The sequence below is a fragment of the Ambystoma mexicanum genome, chromosome 2p (assembly GCF_040938575.1).
Source record: "Ambystoma mexicanum isolate Mex_15411 chromosome 2p, UKY_AmexF1_1, whole genome shotgun sequence".
In the NCBI taxonomy this organism is placed as follows: Eukaryota; Metazoa; Chordata; class Amphibia; order Caudata; family Ambystomatidae; genus Ambystoma; species Ambystoma mexicanum.
This window is the reverse complement of record NC_090923.1, coordinates 1,182,913,535-1,182,935,862: the sequence shown is the minus strand read 5'-3', so window position 1 is coordinate 1,182,935,862 and position 22,328 is coordinate 1,182,913,535. Positions and strand designations below refer to the sequence as shown.

The 22,328-nt window shown below is 43.6% G+C and overlaps 1 protein-coding gene across 4 annotated transcripts in view; it reads left to right on the top strand.

The window, feature by feature from the left end:
* Positions 1-22,328, top strand: part of LOC138567301 (cyclin-Q-like) — a 518,793-nt gene that overhangs the window by 305,560 nt on the left and 190,905 nt on the right. Inside the window, exon 1 of one of the 4 annotated variants that reach the window (XM_069645367.1) lies at positions 952-1,089. The exons of the other annotated variants lie outside the window; for them this stretch is intronic. The gene's annotated coding sequence lies outside the window, so the exon portion shown is untranslated. Of the gene's footprint in view, positions 1-951; positions 1,090-22,328 lie in introns of those variants that run through there. 4 annotated transcript variants of the gene reach the window in all.

Genomic DNA, 22,328 nt, shown 5'->3' with positions numbered 1-22,328 from the left:
ACAATGGCCACAGAGTGAGAACCCAGTGCTCTGTAGCCCGGTGAACGATTGTGGTGATGGGTGGTGGGTTCAGCGGCCATGGCCCACCGGATGGCCTCTAGGCCAGGTCATGCCGTGCAGCATGGGGTGCTCTTGCCAATCACAGTCATAGCCCGGGGTGACAATGCTACAGGGTCTCTCTTGGACAGACGCAGTGTGCTTGATCCTATGGCACCTATAGCACCAAAGGAAATCTTAACATTAGATCATGGTTCGATAAAAGAACCATTTCATTTGTCTTAAATCTTGGGTACGATGCCAGAGTGCTGGAAAAATGCTGTGATCCTGCCACTTCTGAAGAAGCCATCTTTTGATCCAACTGATTTGCAACCCCCATCTCACAGATTCCCTTTCTCGCCAAACAAATGTATTGGTATAAACCAAGCAACCAAGTTCATGAAGAATGAGGCAGTCAAACCAGCCAAAATGAGTGGGATAAGACCCAGGCACTATGGGAGAAAGACGAGGCTGGTGCAGTGGTGTTACTGGACCCGTCAGCAACATTCAACCCAGTCGACTAGCAAATACTATTGGAACTTGGCTTAGGTGGATAATAAATTGATTAGCGCATTATGATCTGGCGCACAAGTGTTCAATGTGGGACCATTCTGGTCATCCCCCCAGCTCTATGGCATGCAGTGTACTGCAAGGACCATCTTGCCCTCCCACCCCCCCGCTTTTGTTTAATTTGTACATCAGACCTCTAGCTTACCGATTGGCCAACGCAGATTCTGCTTTTTGAACTATGCAAAAGACGCCCACGTTTTGGTCATGTTGTCAGAGCCACTTCATTGCATAGATTAAAAGTTTACCTTGGAAGCATAAAGGATTGGATAGGAACTCGCAATTAATTAACCTGAATAAAGTAGAGGTTTTTGCCTTTATTGCAGTGGTGGACACAGAGGACAACTTTTTGTCCAGAATACTTTGGCAGAAGAACAGATCTTAGTCCAGTTCTGCAGAACGTAGGAATTATGTGAGACTCTGGACTGTCCCCCATCCCACACACATCTGAGGTGGTAAAATCGTGTTTTGACCACCTTTGCAAACGTAAGTACGTGCTTCTTTTTCTATCCTTCCCACTGTGAAGGCATCATGAAGCAAGACACAGACAACAGATTCGAAGTTGAAACAGAATTGCTTTATGAACTCAAAAGTTAGGATGGATGAATGCTTAACTTGCCCTATGCAAAGGTGGGATTTCCCTACCTGAAAGAAACTAAAGAAAGTCGGAGTCAGAAAGTTCCACTTAAAATTTTTGTCAGTGTCCAAAACCTATACTTGCCCTCACAACTAAAGCTAAACAATGTGTGTGGATGTCAGCAATAAAAGAAAACGTGTTCGAAATAAATGTTTGCGCTTCTTCCAGCTCCTAGCTTACTTTTCAGTTACCCTTCCCAAATTCAGGAAAGTTCACAAAAGTCTCGGGATTAGCTTCCTAGTTCAAGACAGTTCCATAAAACCTTGGGTTCCCTTCCCAAAGTTCAAGGCAGTTCCGCAAAACCTCAAGGTTCCCTTTCAAGTTCAAGATGGTCAACTTATACTTATTCTCAATCTTTCAATGTTCAAAAACCGCTCTCAATCAACTTTACACTCCTGTTTTTTTAACGGTTCAATCAAATTGCTTTGTCTTACTTCACTTCAGCAACTTTTGTTTTTCACAATTGGGGTTCACCGGTCTAGGTGCAGTTGTCAGACCACACGGTCCACCCATTACAGGTCACGCAACAAGGAACCCTAGGCTCTCTAGCCCACACAGGTTCTTCTGACTTGTACCTGTGTGAAGATTCACATTCACTTGGCTTCCCCTTGTGAGCCGCTTGGCTTTGCCCCAATATGTCACATATCCTTTTTCATTCTCTGGCCTTGCCACACTGTATTTATGCAAAGTTAGCTTTGCAGTGGTTTTGTTAACTTCACCACCTTGCTTTCATGCTCTCTCGGAATCTTCCATACTTGCTTTCTTCTGTGTTTTAAACAGCTTGTACTTATAAGTTTGTGAAAATCGGATACTACCTACCTACCATTAGCCCCACTCACACTTTAGTTTCTCTCCGCCTCACGCCGGCAGCTCTGCTTTCTCTCTGCGGACGCTGAGAGTTGCTTTACTGCTTCCTTATGCATTCACAGCTCCAGCTGCGAACCTCCAACCATTGAGGCTCCCCCACCTGTGTCCTTCTCGTGGCCCGCCTGGCCCTGGGCTCCACAGTTCCTTGGGGTCGTCTGCCAGCATCCTGGCACCCATAAAGGACCCACCGCGGCTTCCTCCTCGCATACAGGCTTCTCTGCTGGTCTCCTTCCTTTTTATACACCTACAATCACTTGACGGGTTGCAGGTGCGAGTTCCAAATTGTCATTGCTTAGTCGCAATTAGCCGAGAACTTGGGACTTGCCTGAACCTTTCAACACTCTGCAGGCCTCTTCCTCGTTGCAGTACTAGAGTGGTGAAATTAGTTACTAGTGTTCACTACTCCCAGTCGCTTCTTCGTCCCAGTACTATGGTTGGTTGAATGAGGGGAGATATTTTACAATAGCCCTTAAAGGCCGGGGGAGGGTTAGGTTGGTTCTCACAAGGGAAAGGGGGACAACCCCTGTGTCCTCATCTTACTTGATCTCTCTTCTCCCTTTGACACAGTCAACCATGCCATTCTGCTCAACCATCTTCATGATAACCTGGGTATCACCAATCGGGCGCTGGCTTGGCTGAAGTCTTTCCTCTCCAATCTACCCTCCCAGGTCCAACTTGGGTCCTTCCTCTCCTCCATCTCTACCTGTGGTGTTCCCCAGGGGTCTAACCTCTCTCCATGGCTGTTCAACCAATACCTGGCACTTCTTGCCCACTGCATTGCCACTCTCTGCCCCAACTTTCAGTGGTATGCGGCCGACACTCTGCTCGTTTCCGGGCTCCCTTCCACCACCTCTTCTCTGACTGTCTCTCTGCTACCCAGGAGAGGTGTGCCGCCAATAATCTCGGCCTTAACGCCATTAAGACCGAGATTCTCCTCATCGGCACACCTGCTCCCTCCTTTACGGTCACTCTCTGGCCGGCCTCTCTGGGCCCTCTTCCTGCTCCCACCTGTGAGGCTAAAAACCTTTGGGGTCATCTTCGATTCCACACTTTCCTTCTCTCCTCACATCTGACGTCTCTAAGAAGTCACGCTACCAGCTGCACCTCCTCAGAGGTATTCTCCCTTTCCTCTCCTTCCCCCCAGAAGCTCACTGTCTCCAGAGCTCTGGTTCTCTCTAAGCTGGACTACTGCAACAATCTCTTTCTAAATCCGCCTGCATCTACTCTGACCTCTGCAACTCATCCAAAACAGGACTGCGAGACTTGTCCTTGGCCTCAATCCCAGGGATCGTATCTCTCCAGGACTGAAATCTCTGCACTGTCTCCCAGTGGCAGCACGGATTAAGTTCAAAACCCTCTGCATTGTCCACAAGGCCTTCTAGGGCCTGGAGCCTCAATACCTTCAACTCACTCTTCCTAAATATCTTCATTCTCGAGCTCTTCGCTCATCCTCCTCCAACTCTCTCAGGGTCAGTCGCTTCTCCAAGCAACGAGTTGGTGGTAGAGCTCTTTCTTCTGCTGGGGCCTTCCTCTGGAAAAGTCTCTCCTCCTCTCTGAAACTTGAGGAGAACCATCTCCGGTGCCGGAAGCACCTCAAGACCTTCCTCTTGGCTTCTGCTTTCTCTCCTTCTCTCCCCTGCTGATCTCTTGACTGAAACTGCACTGGTTACCTGGCTACCCTCTGATCTCGGGCCCAGGTCCCCTCCCTGGAAGTTGCACACCTGCACTGGCCCTCTGGCAACCCTTGCACTCGGAGACTGTGTCTGTATCCCTACAGCCCCCTACCAGCACTTGAAACCTGTTGTCTGCACTTGCCACCAGCTGGCCACACTTTTTATTGTCTTTATTTATTTTACTGTTATCCTATGTACTGCTCTGGCCACTTTTCACTTCCCCACCTCCCCTGCACTTGCGCGATCTCATGTCACCTGGCCTAGTAAGATTGTTGTCTCTGTCTTCCCTCTGTTCCCCCCTCCCTTGCCTTGTCCCGCCTTGAAACACTTGTGTATAGGCGCGTTATAAATGCAATATCATGTCATGTCTCACCTGTGGATACCCTCTTCCCAATCCCCAAGGACTCTCCACCCAGGTGATCCTCCCTCGCTTCTCCACCACCAGTGTCAGGATCCAAAAGCGATGGCTTTTCCCTGGCCACCTGAGAAGAGGAGCCAAAGGGATTAGGTGTGAGGATAGATACCCTATAGTTACTCTCACCACAGGTGAGAACGATGAATACACACCGACCGGAGCAGCTACACCAATAATGACTACTAAGGAGGAGTAGATACAACATTGAAATTGCTTAAAGAAAATTGTAAGATAGATGCAACAACACAATTGTTACAAGATTCCACCAGTTGTTATTGTCTATCATTAGACGAGGAATCTTGGAGGAATGCTAGGAATAAATGTCCCATTAATAAGTCGCGGCTATAAAACTGAACGACTGGCATAATCTGGCACTGGGCTCTTTACTTTATAGGTTTCATAATTTGATGAAGATTTACTGCTGAATAGCTTAAATCATTTGATGAAGGTTTACTGTTGAATAACGGGTGATTAACAATACACAATAGACCTCATGTCAGCTTTAATTATACAAAAACTCTGTTAATCATTAACATTGGCGATATTGTTTGATTATGCAATCATCTCGAATGTATTTGACCTTAATGAAGCTCAGAAATTGAGCGAAACGTGTTGGCATAAGTTAGAAAATTATCTTTTGTTCTAAAATAAACAATTCCAATTAATGAAACGCATATTCAATAGTACTTTACTAATTGGAATGGCACATTAGAGTAAGAACGATCATTTTCTAAATTCTTACAGTTGCTAACTTTTGGGTTTAAATATTTTGTGTATTGCAGCAAGCATCCTATACAAATTCGGATACACTAGTGCTTTGACAATACCAAGTATACATACACCCTGCCTCATTGGCTACCAATAAAAAAAAGAAAATGTGGTTCAAGGCTAGGTGTCTGATACACAAAGCTCTACATGACAAATTAAATACTATACTAATAGTTTGCATCTTCATCATCCAGCCAGGCACCCGAAGTCAAGCTCTGGTGTTCTCTTGGTGGTGCCGGCAGTTAAAAAAGCAAGATCTGGCAGGAGACCATTCTCTCATCGGGGTCCTCGCAGCTGGAAAGAACTTCCAACTTCTTTTCTCCTCTAAGGTATTCTTCCGACCTCCCAGAAAAAATGTAAACCATGTCTATTACAGAACTTAATTAATGACCTGCCCACTCAATACAGACGCAAATCTTCCTTGCTCTATAGAGCCATAATGCATGCGCTTTATAAAAAGCCACCACACATACATTCTATAGAAGCAGATTTCAAGTGTGGCTTTTACTCCTTGCTTCTCTATACCGTGACATGAGGTCTAATGCAGTTGTCTAATCTTGGGAGCATCTCAGGAAGCAAGAGCGTTCCTCTAGCCCTATACCTTTTATTTGTCCCCGGCCATGTGATTACTACAGGTTCCTGGTGTCATGGTCCCCTCTCACGTGCTGGTCAGGAATATAACCTCTCCACACTCCATTCTTTGAGGAGTCTGTTTATGTCTAAACTCTGTCTCATTTCCTGTTGAGTTGGATCTTCATGTTTCTTTCAGAGAGGTGGTTCTACTGCTTCTCTAGTGTGGTCTTCTCTTTTAAGAATCTCACTTTTTCCAGCATCCACTCCACTGTTTCAGGGTCTTCGAACTTCAGGGGTTTCCTGCAGTTTGAGCCATTTTGTGTCACAATATTGGCTTTGTTTACCGCAGTGATCATTATCCTGTTTGCTCAAGTCACTATCATTGGTTGGGGTTTAAGTCGGATATCCATCTTTCAGAGTCTCTGTTGGCCCTCTAGCACTTAATTTACTTGGTTCCTATCCGCTTTCCGGCACTCTCCTTGCTTTCTCAAGAATGCCTCTGTTGGAGTGGGGAGTTCTTCAGATTCACTTTGTACCTCTAGTCTCCCTTCTTTATGGTTTCATCACCTGCCGGTGAGTCGGTCAGGATGCAGGGTATACTTGTTTCTATTCACCTGCTTAGCATTAACCCGGAGGGCATTTGTTGGTGTTACCATGGGGAGTGTTTTGGTAGGGTTGGAGTAGTTGGCACAGTTATTGCTGGGTTTAGTGACCCATTTTAACCTTCTGTACGCCCTTTTTGACATTAGCCAGAAGGCTCTGGTCCTCCCATTCGTCTGCGGCCACAGAAGTTACTTTCTGGTGTCTGAATCTCAGGTAATTGCAAAAAGTAATGGCCATTGAATGGAGGTTCATTACAGTGTTCAATCTTGTTGAGGCTTTCCCGTTTGCCGACATCAAATGTAGAAACAACTGGAAGGTCATCAAGATTTTTCGTATTACACTAAAGCACAAACATACATCAGTGATGATCAAAGATCTATTTTGCGGATTGAAGGGGCCAAATAATTCACTCTCACTCTTCCACAGCAGAGTTGGCAGTTCGGACATCTGGAGGGGTGGTGGCAGGTTGTCTTTGTAAGTGCATTAGCATACTTGCCAGGCTTTGATCATTTCCTCAACCATCCAGTCCGTCGAGTCGTGCCTCTTAAAAATCGTTTGGTAGCTGCAAAAGCTTGTGGGCAATCTGGATCATTTTGAGTGACGGAGCCTAAGGCATGACAAGCCAAGTTCTGTGCAGCACAACAGTCAACTCTGTTATCACGAGCTCACTGCTGACTGCTTTGACTTTCACATCCTTTACATGTATTGCTTACAGGCTCGTGAAGTTAAGATACTCATCTGCTATGACTTCTGGTTACTTTGTCTTGTTGGCATTTGAGTAACGTGATATGCTATCTGCAGGATTGCGTTCTCATCCTGGGTTTTCGATGATGCGATAATCATACCGTTGGGTATGAATACCCCATTGTTCGATGTACGCTGGTTTCTTAGCTCTTATGTTTTCAAAGATAAAAAGATCACTATTGGTGCTCATTGCTAAATTATAATTGTGAAGGGCCCGACATACAGGAAATGTTGTAAGTGTCTGTATGCCCAGGCAACTGCTAGAGTTTTCGTTCCTAGACAATTCTGTAAGGCAACTCCTGTCCATGCAAATGTTGAGACAAAATGAATCTCAGCCCCGCTGGGCTTGCATCAACCGTGGTCTCTCTCTCTCTCAAGGCTAAATGGCGGGTATTTGCGAGTGCCTCTTGGTTTTCGTGAAGGCTTCATGGCAGTCGGGAGGACTTCTGGAGTGGGTATCCTTGCTTTGTGAGGTTGCATTTCGTTGTGGCCACGGTTACAAACTCCTTAATATAGCGGGTGCAGTATCCCCACCATTCCAAGGAAAGACCTGGCTGTGCCATCAGTTTTAGAGGCTGCTACGCGGGATAGTGTTTTTACATTGTGTCACGTATTGCTCTAAGCAGCACTTCTTGTGGCATAGGTGGCGGCAGATCGACTCATTAATCCTCATTCAACATGGCGCCTGCAGCACAAGGTAACTGTCTAGCAGTACAGGGAGCAACGAGCTCTTGTCATCACCGCTCCTTATACTGTATTGACTCTTGTATCGGGAAGTCTACAATGAAGACATTTCCCTCTGCAACAACGCGTTGCTACTTCATTAGCAAGACACTTGTAAGTTTGTTTTCTAGCAAAACCCTATTTCTCTGTTCCGTTATTTCTATTCCTTTCTTCCCCTTCCCTGTCTGTGCTTTAAACCCACTCTGGCATTTCTCCCAAACACAGATTGGCGCATACACACCACCTGTTGGAAGCAAGGATAGTTTTCCGGTGTCTCCTCTTACAGCATTCCAGTGTCTCCGCTTCACGCAGTAGTGCTGATTCCGGGCACGTCCCTTCTGTGCTTTATTCCGCACTGGGAGACATAAATACACTGCTATAAACCATACCTCCACAAAACTTCCCTTTATACTGATCAACTTTTACCATTGTTTAATCCAGAGCTTGGCTCCGGAGACATTTACTCTTCAGAGGATAATGTGTGAATCAATACCGTAGTATGCAACGCTGCAAGGAGAGGAAGATGGGCATCTCATCTTTGTGGAATACATCTACACCAAGAACGACAAGCAGCAGAAACAGGGTTTTCTTCCCCAGAGGGTTTCCCTGGGACAGCTGTCTTCACTGCTGTCAGCAATACCGGAGGGAAGGGGGTCTCAGGGCAGCACCTTGCTCTCTTCATGCCTTTGCTGCAGCTAATCATGTTACTCTTAACAAGATTGTGTCTTGCATATATAACAGCATGTCTGGGTCAGGTTAACCCTTCTTGTGAGAAGAGAGGTCAGAAGAACGTGAAACTGTTCTTGCTAAATCTTTGTGCGTTTAGATTAAGCTGGGGTCTTAAGTGCTTGGCAGGTGTGTTCTAGTGTTTGGTTGTGGTGTTTGGTGTGCATCTCTTAACAGGAGTAGGGCATCACTGTAGTGGAGTGCATTGTTTAAAGGATTCTGCAGATTGCCTCTCAGACGATTTAAGTGGCGGAGTGGATTGCATAGAGTAGTGTCCTGCTTCTGAACAGTCCTAGATGTATGGATAATGTGATTATGTATGAGAATTGGGGCACCTATTCAATTTGGTAGTAACCTTTAGTCCGGTCTATATTGAGAAGACTTTTGCACTGTTGAGCTGGATTATCAGGTCTCCTTTCACAGTCCCGGGTGGTAGTCCCGCTGGGTGGCTAGATTCGTCTGCCTCATTTCAACACACTGGAGCTCGTGTCCTCCTGACTTTGGGAGGGTAGGTACTTTTGCCTTCTCAATCAAGTTGTGATCCAATATGGATTTCAATTCCTTCTCTATTGCCGGGTGTAACTGAATTTCAATTTTTGGGGATTTTGAGTGCTTTAAAGTATCAGAATCAAAAAAAGCTTTATTTTTGCAGGCAATGCCCGTACAACTAAATATGTAAAATTAGCATACTTTATACAGACATTGTTAAAACTATGAAGTGCCATTCTTTATGTAGAAACATTAGTAGCATCAATGTTTTGTCAAGAAAGCACTCCATCTCATCCAAAAAGCTCTCCCTTCAATTTAGCAGTCCACCATGTCGTGTACAGCCCATTCATCAAAAGAATGTTTTGGCTCCATGGCCGAGTGCTTGCAAATCGGCATGGGGCTGGGAGTGTTTGAGAGGGAAGACCTAGGTGGGCTGCTTATTACATCGCAGAAAGCATCTATATATTTGGTGAGAATGGGGCGGTGGGCCTTCAGACTATGTGTTTTGTCATTTAGAAGTCTTTAGGCATTATTAACCCTTGGAAGAGGTTTGAGTCAGGATCAGTGCCAATATGCGGTCATTGATTTCCATTAGCTCCCCCTATGGAGGAGATTTGTAGGGCCACCGGCTTTCCATTGATCCTGCTTCAGTGAGGAAGCTCGTTTTCAGCATTTCCTTTTGATGCTACCATGGAAGCCGCTTTGTAGCGCACCCCTTTCTGCTACTCTTACCAGTTCAGGGACATGGTGTGAAAGCACATTTTTGAAGATTTGTTTGCTGAAGAATGATGAGTGGCAGCCTTCAATTACCCTCAGGTTGCTGGCTTCCACGCTGGAGATAACATGGCTCACCAATCCCTGTAGTCTGGTCACAAAGGAGTTTGTGTCTCCTTCAAAAAGGAAGCACTGGCTGAATGCGTGCCTCCTCTAGTCCATGGTTCCTGGTGTGATGAACTTTGCATTCAGTGATGCCATTAGTGTGGGATAAGATATAGCTCTTTTCCTGCCAGATTAATGAAACCTTTCTCCTGCCTTGCTCCCTTCGATGGCATTGAGAAAGTCTTCCAATTCAATGGCCCATTCAGCACACTTGGGTCTCTGTTTTGGGAAAAAGAGTCCAAACAGCGGCAGTCTTTACAGCAATGGGGCGTTCTCGGGGAGATTCTGGCCTGGCCTCAACTAGCAATGGGTTCATGGGTGTCTCCACCCACCTACACAGTGGGGTCTCAAAAGTAGGAGCTGGTGCTAGAGTAGTGGCTTACTTGGTGGAAGAAGGGGTTGGTATCAGCTGTTAATGCTTATTTGTAAGTGAGGCTTTTGTGGCTTCTACCTGAACGTTTTAGCGAATGAAGGCAGTAGCTACGCTTACAGGCACCATTGCGCTAAAGGCCTGCAGCTGTGGTCATCCTTTTGGAGAGGTGTGAGGTACTAGTGGACCCACCACTGCCACGGTATGTTGCCGCAGACTCTTAATGGTCCACAGAAGAATGGAGCATAAGCCGCACTCCAGTCGCATTCACAACTATGCATCCTTTCAACTTCGATGGCCTTGGACGCCCAAGGCCAGTGCATCAACGACAAAATTCACATGAAACATAGCCAAACACATATGACGTTTTTTGGTTCGGACAGGTCTGTATATTCAGCCAAGGAGCCTGAAAACCTTCATATAGAGAAAATCAATTCCCTAGAAGTTCATGCCAGCTTTCTGGAAAAGGGCCAGAATTCCATGTCATCCAACACGTAATCTATGTGGGGGAACATGGTTTGGCCATTACCACCCATGCATACAGGTGATATGCAGAAACAAACATGGCGCGCGCATTCGAGCAAGAGCTTCGTCAAGTGCTGATACTGCTACTGCTGTCCGTGCTGTCTGTTTCATTCACAAAGCCCTATTTTGCATATGAACTTGGAGATCACGGTATATATTTATTTCAACTACAAGAGACTTTTGTGGCAACGTACGACTGGGCTTGATCTACTTGATACAATTGTTGCCTATTTTCCTTTTTTTCAGTGTTGATAGAGACTCTTCCTCCTCCTTCCCTTCCCAGAAGCCCATATCAGCAGGAAAGCACGCGCATTCGCACACGCGCATTCGAGCAAGGGCTTCGTCAAGGGCTGATACTGCAGATGGGGCTGGAGGGTGAAGAGGAGACAAGTTCTCACTTACACTATGGTATTTGTTGAAAATAATTTAAATGTTTAAATATTTGATTGCTGTTGAAAATTATACTAATATAAAAGCCACTGACTTACAGAGCAAATGGTAATATTATATATACTCTTTTGTCGGGAGTGCCGCCGAACCAAGCAGGGGAAGCATTCTTTTCAAACAATGAAACACCTAAGCAAGCAACTCGCACTGTAAACGGAGTGCGCCCTGATAAACTAGCTGCTCGTGCGAAGTCGATTTCCTGTATAACAAGACATAAGGAAATTCTATCTAGATCAAATCCAGGCTAAGGCAACAAACGTGAGTGACCCACCAAAGGTAACACATGCAGCACTCTCAAATGTACCTCTACCATCTTCGAGAACTGAAGAAATGCAACAAATTAATTTAGGTGCGCCATCTGGCTCTTTATTAGCAGCCTTCTTGGAAACAAGTCTCCTTGGTGACTTTGCACTCCCTAAATTAAATCAAATCGAGGCCAGGGCGCAAGTTCATGTAATTCATGAAGAATCTCAACGGACTCTTCCTTCACAAATTAACCAGCTCCCTCAGTCTGACACAGATGAGATACCCGCAGCCTTACCCTTAATTCCTGCAAAGACACAAATCACTCACCAACAGTTGACCCCTTCAAAATTAAGTGACCCTCGAGACTATGAACACCTGTCACAATCGCCTGTTATGTTCACCAAACAAATCCTCTGTATTATCAATATCCTATACTCAGCCTACACCGAGGCAATTTAAGCCTTTCATGGCACATTCTCATGAAATTCCCTCTCCAACCACAATGCTATTTCCTGAGATAACGCTACAAGCCATGAGCACAGCACTTTTCTCCTTTGCCAAACTTTACGAAAGCTTAGACTCTCGCCTTATTGACTAAAACTTTTTACTAAGGGTTATTGGATACTAGACAACAATCTTTACCGATGGTAGAGGTCTCAACAATGACTCAAGAAGCAACATCAAATCTGAATAACAATGGTAATACAAAAAGTGAAGATCATCCATTACCAAAGGAAATCTCTATAATTCGACCAAGAGATGACCAAGAATCCATTCTGTCTGAAACGAGCAAGACTAAACATGCGCAAAAACTGAAGACCTTCAGAAAAACGGGTTGTGTTAATGATGAAAATCTACAGGTTGAAGTAATTCAGCTATATGACCCAAAACTTTCTCAAACTCAAGTTGATTCTAAAAAGCCACCTGCAGAGTTTACGGTTTTAAAGAAACTGTCATCCAATATATTTGCATCTTATTGTGAACAAAAGTCCAACACAATCAAAGACATAATGGTTAAAAAAACTAAAAACCAAAAGATGACAAAAGCACCGAAAAATAGGAACTCCTGTCAATTTATCAGATCCTTACTGCTGCCCGACAGAAGAATAAAAGAACGAGGATCAGCCGTAATAAGGAAGTATGCAGGGTTATCGAAGATCAAAGCATCATTATTGAAACCGAACACAAATGGCTCAAATAATCCTTACTTGCACTGAATTTATCTTATGCTCCGTTGGATAACCTGGTAGAATAAGTGCAAAAACAGAATCATGCGAACTGCATCATAACCACTCCCTCTGTGACTGAACTCCAACTAAAACCGAAGTCAACCCCGTCACTACTCGCAAATCAAGTGATGGATTCCTCTCTTAGTACGTTACAAACAAGGCGAGAAGAAATACAAAAATCTCTCGACCTGTTCATGTCTCATCCAACTGGGCCAATTGTACAAAAAATACAGGCACAAGGAGGGCCACGCATTACCCAACTGAAAGAGAATGACGTGAGATCCATAATCCCACAACAGAATATATGCAAGCAATTGGGGATCCAGTACAGGCGAATGACGTTGAAGCATCTCACATAAAGCATTTATGTAATAACACTAAATCAAAAGTAACTCTGAACAAAACTGAAACTATTGCTTGCTTCAGTCTGATATTGCAATTACGTAGTAATGGCTTTGGGACATATGATCTCAACAGGTCTTCTGTGTTGAACATCATGAGCAATGTTCCCAGCCTACAAGATGTAACAACCACTGACATAGCTCAAGTGGAATTTATCCACCGCCATGACACATCTGTAGTTAAATTGTGGATGTCATCAGGTTTAGTGAGAAATATCATCTGGCAGGCCAGACATGAGCTCTATCAGTTGGGATTCTTATTCTTGAATACAAATATGATGCCTGAAGATAACCAAACTCTGCCTATGAATCATGGAGGGAATACAAAAAAAACATGGTTGTCAATCCATGACGATCTCCTGTTCCTCAACGGATCAAGCAGATGCCCGATTTGTAATTTTCGCAAATGACCATCCTACAAAAAACAACCAATAACATACCGAACCTATAATAGATCAGATCTTTAAATTGGGCTTGTGGAATACACGTGGCAATAAGCATCTAACTTCATCTTCATTGAGTTCACTTGCAAATTTCGATATCTTTCTTCTCCAAGAGGTGTGGCTCACGATCCCCCAAGTTTGGGATAACCATCAAGTAGTTTTGAATCCAGCCAGCAATGTACTGAGAAGGAGACCGATGGTTGGCCTCATGGTAGCAGTGAAATATACAAGCGATCTGAGCCTAACGTCTTGGGCAGCACCGAGCAGCTACATACAATTAGTTCGAATTAAGTCCACCTCCAAACATGTTGCGTGCTTAAACTTATACTGGAATCATCAAGCGATTAAAAGACAAACAATTCTTTGAAGATATAGAGATGTGTTTAGATCTGATTGCCAAATATCCACATGTAGAACATATTGTTGTAGCAGGTGATCTCAACATGAACTGCATGACGGGAAAAGGTAAAAAGCATCAGACCTCCATCAAAAAATTGATTCACCTGATGGAAGAAAGAGGCCTCAATATGGTCAATGGCTCTATTCTAAACGATGTCCCACCAAAAAACACTTGGCGAAGAGGCAATCAAGCTTCTCTAATAGATTATATCTACGTAGATACCATTGCATGTCTAAAATCCTTTAAAGTAACGGAACAAGCTATAAGTGATCATGACATATTAGAGATGACGTGGTCTTGGTCAACTGTTCCTATTATTAATCCAGCAGAATATTATAATATTCATTTAGTTACTTCGTCAAAGGCAATATATCCTATTCTAATTACATTTTATGTCCAGGCATTGTCTTACGGGATGGAATGTATGTTGCGGCTCTTCAGTTATTAAACATGAAAAATGTCAAATGTATTACTTTTAAGAAAGCACATCTGCACGTAACAGATGACTCTGTAAGCCTATCGAAAGCAAAAATGAGGAACAATTCGAGACCTTGGCTATTTACCTTTGGCTCAAAGGGTACAAAAAACATCTAAACTTAAGACCAGATATGTTAATTGGCTCAAACAACACAAAGCTGCAATGCATCTTAAAGATGCTCAACTTATGCTTTCCACTATAGCCTCAAAGAGCTCAGCCTTTATGGGGTCTTATAAAAACTATATATACTGATCAACAGTCTCTTATACAGATTAATGCAGTACCAGAGGAGGTATGGTTAGAATATTAGAACTCATTTTATGCTGATATTCCCTGGGCTAATCATTCCACCATAACTCCTTTGCAAAATCTACCCCACTTAGGTATAAATGAAGTGGATATTCTAGAGAACATTAAGAAACTGAGCTCTTCTGGAGCCCCGGGCCCGGATGGGTTAGCCAATGTAATGCTGAAAACTCATCCAGAGGTATGGTCAACTATATTGGGAGTAATATTTCTACAGATAATCCACTCGGAGAATTCCCCACTCGTGGCTAAAGTCTATTATCGTTCCTATCTACAAAAAGCAAGATAGGCTTGATCCCAGAAATTACAGGCCAATCGTGCTTTTGGATGCGCCCGGAAAACATTTTGCATGTTTGATTTTGGCTGAGTTTAATCAATGGATCAAAAAGACTAAAATCAATGATCCATACCAATCGGGATTTATGCCAGGGCTAGGAACTTCCATTAACCTGCATGTATTACATGCTATTAAGCATCATGAATGCAAATGAAGCAACCTCTATTCATGGCCTTCGATTTTGAAACTGCTTTTGATTCAGTATCTAGACAATTGCTATTTGATAAACTAGTAAAGGGGAACGGTACTGATCCCTTGCAACACTGGATACGTGGATTTCACACTAATACAAATAAGACTCTCCATGGATGGCAAGTTAACTCAGAGCATTAATACATGCAGAGGTCGTAAACGGATGCCTGTTGGCATCCTCATTGTTTAATTTTTTCATATCTGATGTTATAAACCATTTCATCAATATAATGTCTGATTCTCTTCGTCTAGGGGGCTGTACGATTCCCCTGGCTTCTCTATGCCGACGATCTTGTGTTGTTGGCCAAGACGGCCAGGGGTCTGCAAACGCTGCTAGATCAACTAAGGGACTACGCACATAACAAGTTGATTGTCAATTTGGATAAGTCAAAGACTATGATTGTAGCAACCACATATGTGAAGAGAAGGATTCGTTAGTCTTGGTCTCTGCACCAGAAACCTCTAGAGATTGTATCGGAGTACAAGTATTTGGGTTTGAATGTTAATAACCTGATATCAGATGCATCGTACTATAATGAAATTAGAGCCAAAATGAAAACGGCTACATCGCAAACTATATTAGTAAATTCTAAGTATGGAACGTTCTCCCTAAAACCAATACTTACCTTTTATTGCCAGAAAGCAGTCCCAACCGTGTTATATGGTTCAGAAGCGAGAACATGGCTTGACGAATCCTTCTGGTCTGTGTTTGAGGGAATCTTTTGGAGAAAATAACAGTTGAAATTGCCAAATACCATCTCTATGTGCATATTGCGCTATGAGCTAGGGCTAACATCACTGTATGCAATGTATATGTGAAAATTGTGCAGTTTACACCGAAAATGTATTATGGGATCCAAGGCTAAAACTATACTTGACATTCTGTCTAAATATAAAGAAATGACTGAACATATAATGATGAAGGAATGGCGGGTGAAGGTCAGGGAGTTTTTGCTTGAGGCCGATGTAACTGAAACTTTATTGATAACCAACCCAAGCAAAAGAGAAAATTATGCTGTGGGATTGGATTTACACACGATCTCAATGTATAAAACGGAAACATACACAGTTTTTCTGCACCATACTTAAGAGACTTAGAACAGCAGAATCTTATATCTTGAAATTTCCGGATGCAAAATATCGAGATCTCTTTATCAGATTTAGACTGAACATCTGGTATACGAGAGACATTCTAGCCAAATGGAAATTAATTTCTTCAGACGGAAAACATCTTCCGCTTTTGCAATAACTCTGCAGAACCGGAAACCCTGCCTCATTTGATAACAACCTGTCCTGCCTTGATAAATTATCGAATCGAGTACTTCAAACGACATTTTGAAGGTTTTGGACACATAACTGCAGAACCATGGTGGTATTATATATATATTGCTCTTGTAAACTATCTAATGATGCTCAACTTAGAAAATGGTAAATTAAAATGAGTAACAGAGCATGTATGAATAATTCCCTCAGAGTGAAAACCTTGAATAGGTTATTTACCAATTGGAAGTGTGGATAGACTGTCAAATGTATCTTGAAATGTGAGATGAATAACCGCTAGTTTATTACATACATGCATTTCATTTTATTTGTTTGATTAAATTTGTAGATATTTTGGATATAATTATTTTAAAGTGTCTTTTTGTATGGAAATGAATATTGAAAAGTTGATTTATCAACTATACCAATACAAAATAAACATATGATACACGTCGACCCATATCCAGGCCATATACAGACTCCCTAAGGACACCTTTCTATCCAGACCTACACTTTCTTCACATGTACACAACTTGAAGCCACATTTGTGTGATATGCAGATAATATTCAGACATGAGCAGGACATGCAGCAAGGCATGCAACCCCCCAACCCCGTCACCCCACCCCATGTGGCATGAATAGACACACTCTTAACAGTATGTGAGACATGCATGTGTATACCCTGACAGTCATGTGCAATGCAGCAAGACTACCATCCATGTACACAAGTGACCTGCAAGGAGGCGTGCACTTTGCGAGTAGATACACCCTTATCTGCTTGCGTGGTATGCAGGGACAAACACCCTGTGACTGTGTGGCATGTATAGACATATCCCACCTTGTAGAAGTGGCTTGAAGCACAAGACGTGTCACTCCCACCGTACACGAGTCTCATAGGACAGCCACTCCCACTATGTACACACACAGAAAACAGAGATTTATTCAATACACACATTCTGTGTACATGAGGCATCCCTATGCACACGTCATGCGGTGGGGCTCACGCTGTGGCTCTCTCTCTCTCTCTCCTAGGTGTCGCGAGGGCCGTGCTCTGGTCGGTGCTGCCCGTGATGTAATCGAAGAGCACAAACCCATAGGCTGTCTCCAAGGCATTCCTGAAGTTCAGTTCATACAACACACTGGAGGCAAAAGGATGTATTTTCATGCGTTTTAAAACGAGGCAGGAGTTCCAAACCATATAACGCTCCATTCGTGCGTCCGGAGCTGATGCAACTGAGTAATGGGGGAGATAGAATGCTGGCCAAGAAACAGTACTTTTAGACGTCCAGCAATGTGTGACACACTACCGTTCATGCACGAATGCACCACCATCAGTACAGTTGAAATTATTAGATTCAGTAATACATACTTCACATTCATGATGGTGTTGTTGCTGCCATCATGTTGGCACGTGGTATTGTTCACTGCAGTAGCAATCCCTGTCAAGGCAGCGATGTTGAACCGAGTGAGTTAATCCGCGTGAACAGAGGGGACAGACAGTGCCTCGATGAGCTCCTCAGCATAGGAATGAAGCAAGCTTCCTAGTCAGCCAGTAGCTATAGCAGCTGCACAAAAACAAAAGCCAAATGATGCGAACATGTCTCCTTTCCATACCAATCCTACCTCTAGGCATCGCCTCAAGCCTGTCGCGTGCGCTCTGACAAGGATCACCTGGCCTACTCTGCCAAGAAAAAGCACGCAGACAGGGTGTGGACTCAGTTCACTCTGATTGGTTGTCTTTCAACTAATCTGAGTGAAAGAAGCATTTGTACAGCCATTGCTTATGTCTGGTGTGCAGCAGTGGCGTTGCAAGGGGGTCTCGGGCCCCTCCTCTGAAATCCTGGGCCCCCCCTTATGCCCCGCCCCCTACCTCAGCATGGCTACTTTCTCTGTTCTGTCTACAGTGTTTGTCTGCCCGCACAGCACACACACACAGGGCCACAATTGATGCTGCCGCACAACAATGAAGAGCTTTTAAGTTCCCCCTGCAGCCAAGAGCAGCCCCCCCAATCCGAATGTAGCACACAAACCCGCTAATGATGGGTCATTAGTGACTTAATGGTTTAGTGCCTACATTCTGATGGGAGGACAGGTGCAGTGGGGTGTGGTAGTTGGTGTGAACAGAAGATTCTCTGCAGGAGGGCTTCTGACGTCATGCATTGCCCTTTTATATGCGCCCCCCTACTTTTTTCTGTGGCACCACATACTTTTGTCTGTGCCCCCCCCCCCCCCCCCCTCTGTGTCCCTCCTAAAATCTGGTTCCTGGCAACGCCACTGGGGCGCAGTGATGGAGAGTTTCAGTGGTCAATAAAACAGCGTGCAGGCTCATTTTAGGGGGAACATTGGTTGGTGCTCAGTCTGCCTGAAAGTTTTAATAGGTAGCATTTTGAGTCAAACTTTATTACATCACAGTTGAAGGTCGGACACTTGTGGATCATTTGTTGACAAACAGGGCAACGTTAAATGGTTTATACTCTGTTGACATGGAAAATTTGATTTAACAAATTTAAAATTAATTGGGTGTGCTCATTGCTTCCACTTGTAATTCGAGATTCGAAAACAACTGTAATACTCCGCAGCTTCCACTAGATGTCGGCCTATGAACAGCATGTGAATCTAAGCAGATACTAGCATCAGAAATACGATTACGGTGAGTAATGTATCCCATACTTCATGGGTAACAGTCGCATATGACGACACAATGGTTTCCCAAATTAAGGGGTCGGAAGTTGTAACGCAGGAATGGAAACTAAAGTGTGCAATCGGGGAGAACTTTGCAGAAGAACTTTGTTGCCCTCGCTGAGTTGCAGGTCGTCCCTCACCTGAACGGCAGGCAAAAAAATAAAAATAATGCACGGTGGAGGATGTGCCCCTGCTCAGAGGCAGGCAGCATAGTCCCCATGCAAATAATGCACACTGGGAATTGTGCTGCCTGCCTCTGAGCAGGGGCACATCCTCCACCGTGCATTTTTTGCGAGCCCTTTCAGCACCGCAACAAGCATAGCTTATAATAGTGGGAGGGGGTGAGGCATCAGAGCGTCGCGGCCGGACAGGAGAGAAGTCCTCTCCTGTCAGCGTGTTTGTCGTTGGGAGGAGGGGAGGGCCATCTGGTCATCCCTGTGGCAGTGCAGGTGCGAGTGGAGGGTGCATTAAGTAAGTGTGCTTTTTAAAAAAAATAAATAAATAAACTTAACATGTATGTATGTTGACATTTGTTTTCATGAATGTGTGCATGCAAGGAGTTGTATGAATAATGACATTTTTGCCAAATCAGTACTGAGGCACATACAAAAATGGGTATCTCACCAAGAGACAATCCACAATTTGCAAGTAGGAGTCCGGGAAGGAATGAGTACAATCAACTAGGCTTCTGGCTGTCCCTATTAATCCAGAAGTACACCATATAAAGGAAAGTGAAACTTTTCGCTGTTTGTTGTGGACTTTCAAACAGCGTTTGATGGAGTACCACGTGACCAACTATGGCGTGTTCTTCACAGAAGACATATCCCTGCACATTTGATTGGGATCATGCGGGCATTGTATATGGACAATAAGGCAATGGTCCCGTTTATGGTCTAGCGGTTGAAGTTACTGACAGATTTAAGGTAAGCAGAGTTGTGAGGCAGGGAAGCGTCCTTGCTCCCCTGTTATTTTGCATATACATTGATGAAGTTGGCAATTGCCTTGACCAACCCAAAGTTGGCAAGGACCATATGCCGGCTTTGTTCTTTGCCGGTGATGCAGTCCTCCTATCCACCTCTCAAATGGGCATAAAACTGAACTTGTCAATTTTCATAAATAACTGTGAGACATTGGGACTTAATTTAAATGTTGGGAAAACAAAGTAGTTGGTTTTTAAGCCTAGGTCCTTTTAAGAAAGCAAATGAGAGGAAGTAGGTTTCTGCAACTATATGGGGATCAGATTTCACAAGAACTGTGGTTGGATTCCCCAAGTCGATAAATCGTGCATCAGCTTAGAAAAATGCAGTGCTGCAGCGAGAGGATTCCACCGCCGTCATGGCGGTGGCACAATCTCACCAGTTACAGAACTTTTTAAGAGGCAGGCAATTCCCTCAGCCTTATATGGAGCAGATATCTAGGGTTATACCAATAATGTAAAATTGAAGACAGTGGGCAACATATTAAACAAAAAAATATTGCTTCTTCCCCAAAGCTCCCCAAATGCTATTCTACACCTGGAAACTAATTTGGTCCATTTTGATGAACAGGTTGCATTTAAACCAGTTAATTATTGGCTGAGATTGTGGTCGACCCCTGGGCTAGGAAAGTAGCGTGATACTATGGTCCGCATGTTGGAACTTGAAGGGGGGGAAGAATCTGTCATAGATGATGCATGTAAAGAGAATCCTCCATGAAATAGAAGAGCCTGCTTTGTGGGCAAGACTGATGCTAATAGACGAGACTGTCCTAGCTAGAGCCAAGGAGACTGTGTTGGTGATTACCAGGAGGCAAATGGAATTTGCTTGCAGGAGGCTGGGGATGGGCCTTATTTAGCTTACGACCAAACAAGAATTTTGGTACGAAATGTACCTTGACGTTGTTCGCCCTCTATGCAGGAGCCCTATGTATAGAATTCCGATTGGGCACTGAGTAGCAATGTTCACCAAGGTATGGGGCGCTGTAATTTCAGGAATGTGCCCCATGTGTGGTATTCTTTTGTATTGAATTAAGAATTCTAAGGGCACAGTATCTGAGACTGATGCTTAGGGCTTTGGGTATTAGATCAACCTCGGAGGCTCTCATGTATTGTCAAGGCTCAGCAGATTCTTTTATTGTGTACTGCATGTCCAGATTCATTCAGTGGCCTGGCTAAAGAGGCTGAAAATGATAGATAGATTAACCCCTGCCATCCTGGAAGATAGCACTATTTGATTTTATTTCTCTAATTGCATGCACCTTGATGTCTCACGCTTTTGGTAATTGTATGGACAAAAATCATTTTTATTACAATAAGATCATGATAATAGTCTTGTTGTTAAAGAGTACTGTTTTAGTAAGTTTTAAGAAATATGACGTGACGGGTCTCGTTTTACGAAAGGGTGGATGATCTAATTCCTTTGGAAGTACTTTTGTTTCTCTATGTGCACACACTCCCTGGTTTGATAGAGTTTTATACATGAGAAACAGAAGGATAACTAGATATGGTTTTGTATTGGTCTGGGATGTAATCCACTTGTTGCACTTATGAAGCACTTTATGAATCTGAATGTGATTTGCATCTACTTTTATTGTCAACCACTGTACTGTATGTAACTCGCTTTGCTTTTCATGGATTAGTCCCACAATTTGGCATTGTCCATTATGGAGTTGTATTAATAACCAATTATACTGAGTTTCTATACATCTTAATTTGATAACCTTGTCTTGCATTTTTAGTTTCACATTGTATAGGTGACATACTTAAGATTTTAAGTCTGATTTTATTTGTGTAAATATATCGCTGGTGCTTAGATGGTATTTTTACTACCAAAAAAAGCTTAAAAGAATATATGAATGTGTGGGTAGTGTTTGTGTGTGCGTCAGCCCTAACCCCTAAATTTAGAGTTGGGGTGGCTGGGGGCATGCCATTCCTTTTTGCTTTATCCTTGATGCACAGAACCATCCATCAACGGTAAAGCGAAATGGTAAGTGAAGTGATATTTAGTGGCTAAACTGGTATTCATTGAATGTAGGCCAGTCTAGCCCCGTAATAACACATTTGCCAATAACTGACCAGTGTGAAGACAGGGCGAACAGAAGGGTCTCCAGACTTTGGGTCTTTTAAAAAAAAAGCAACTCTTTATTAAGCAAACGTAAGACAAAACCGGGTTTGAGGAATAAAGCAAAGTGTTCAAACCTAAGTCCATCCCTGTGTGAATAAGGCAAACCTAAGGTGCACGTCTCCTAGTGAGTCACACAGGTGCCCAAAGTACTAAAAACCCTAAAGTAAATCTGTCACAGCTAATTCTCAATTTAATATAAAGGTTTCCTGAA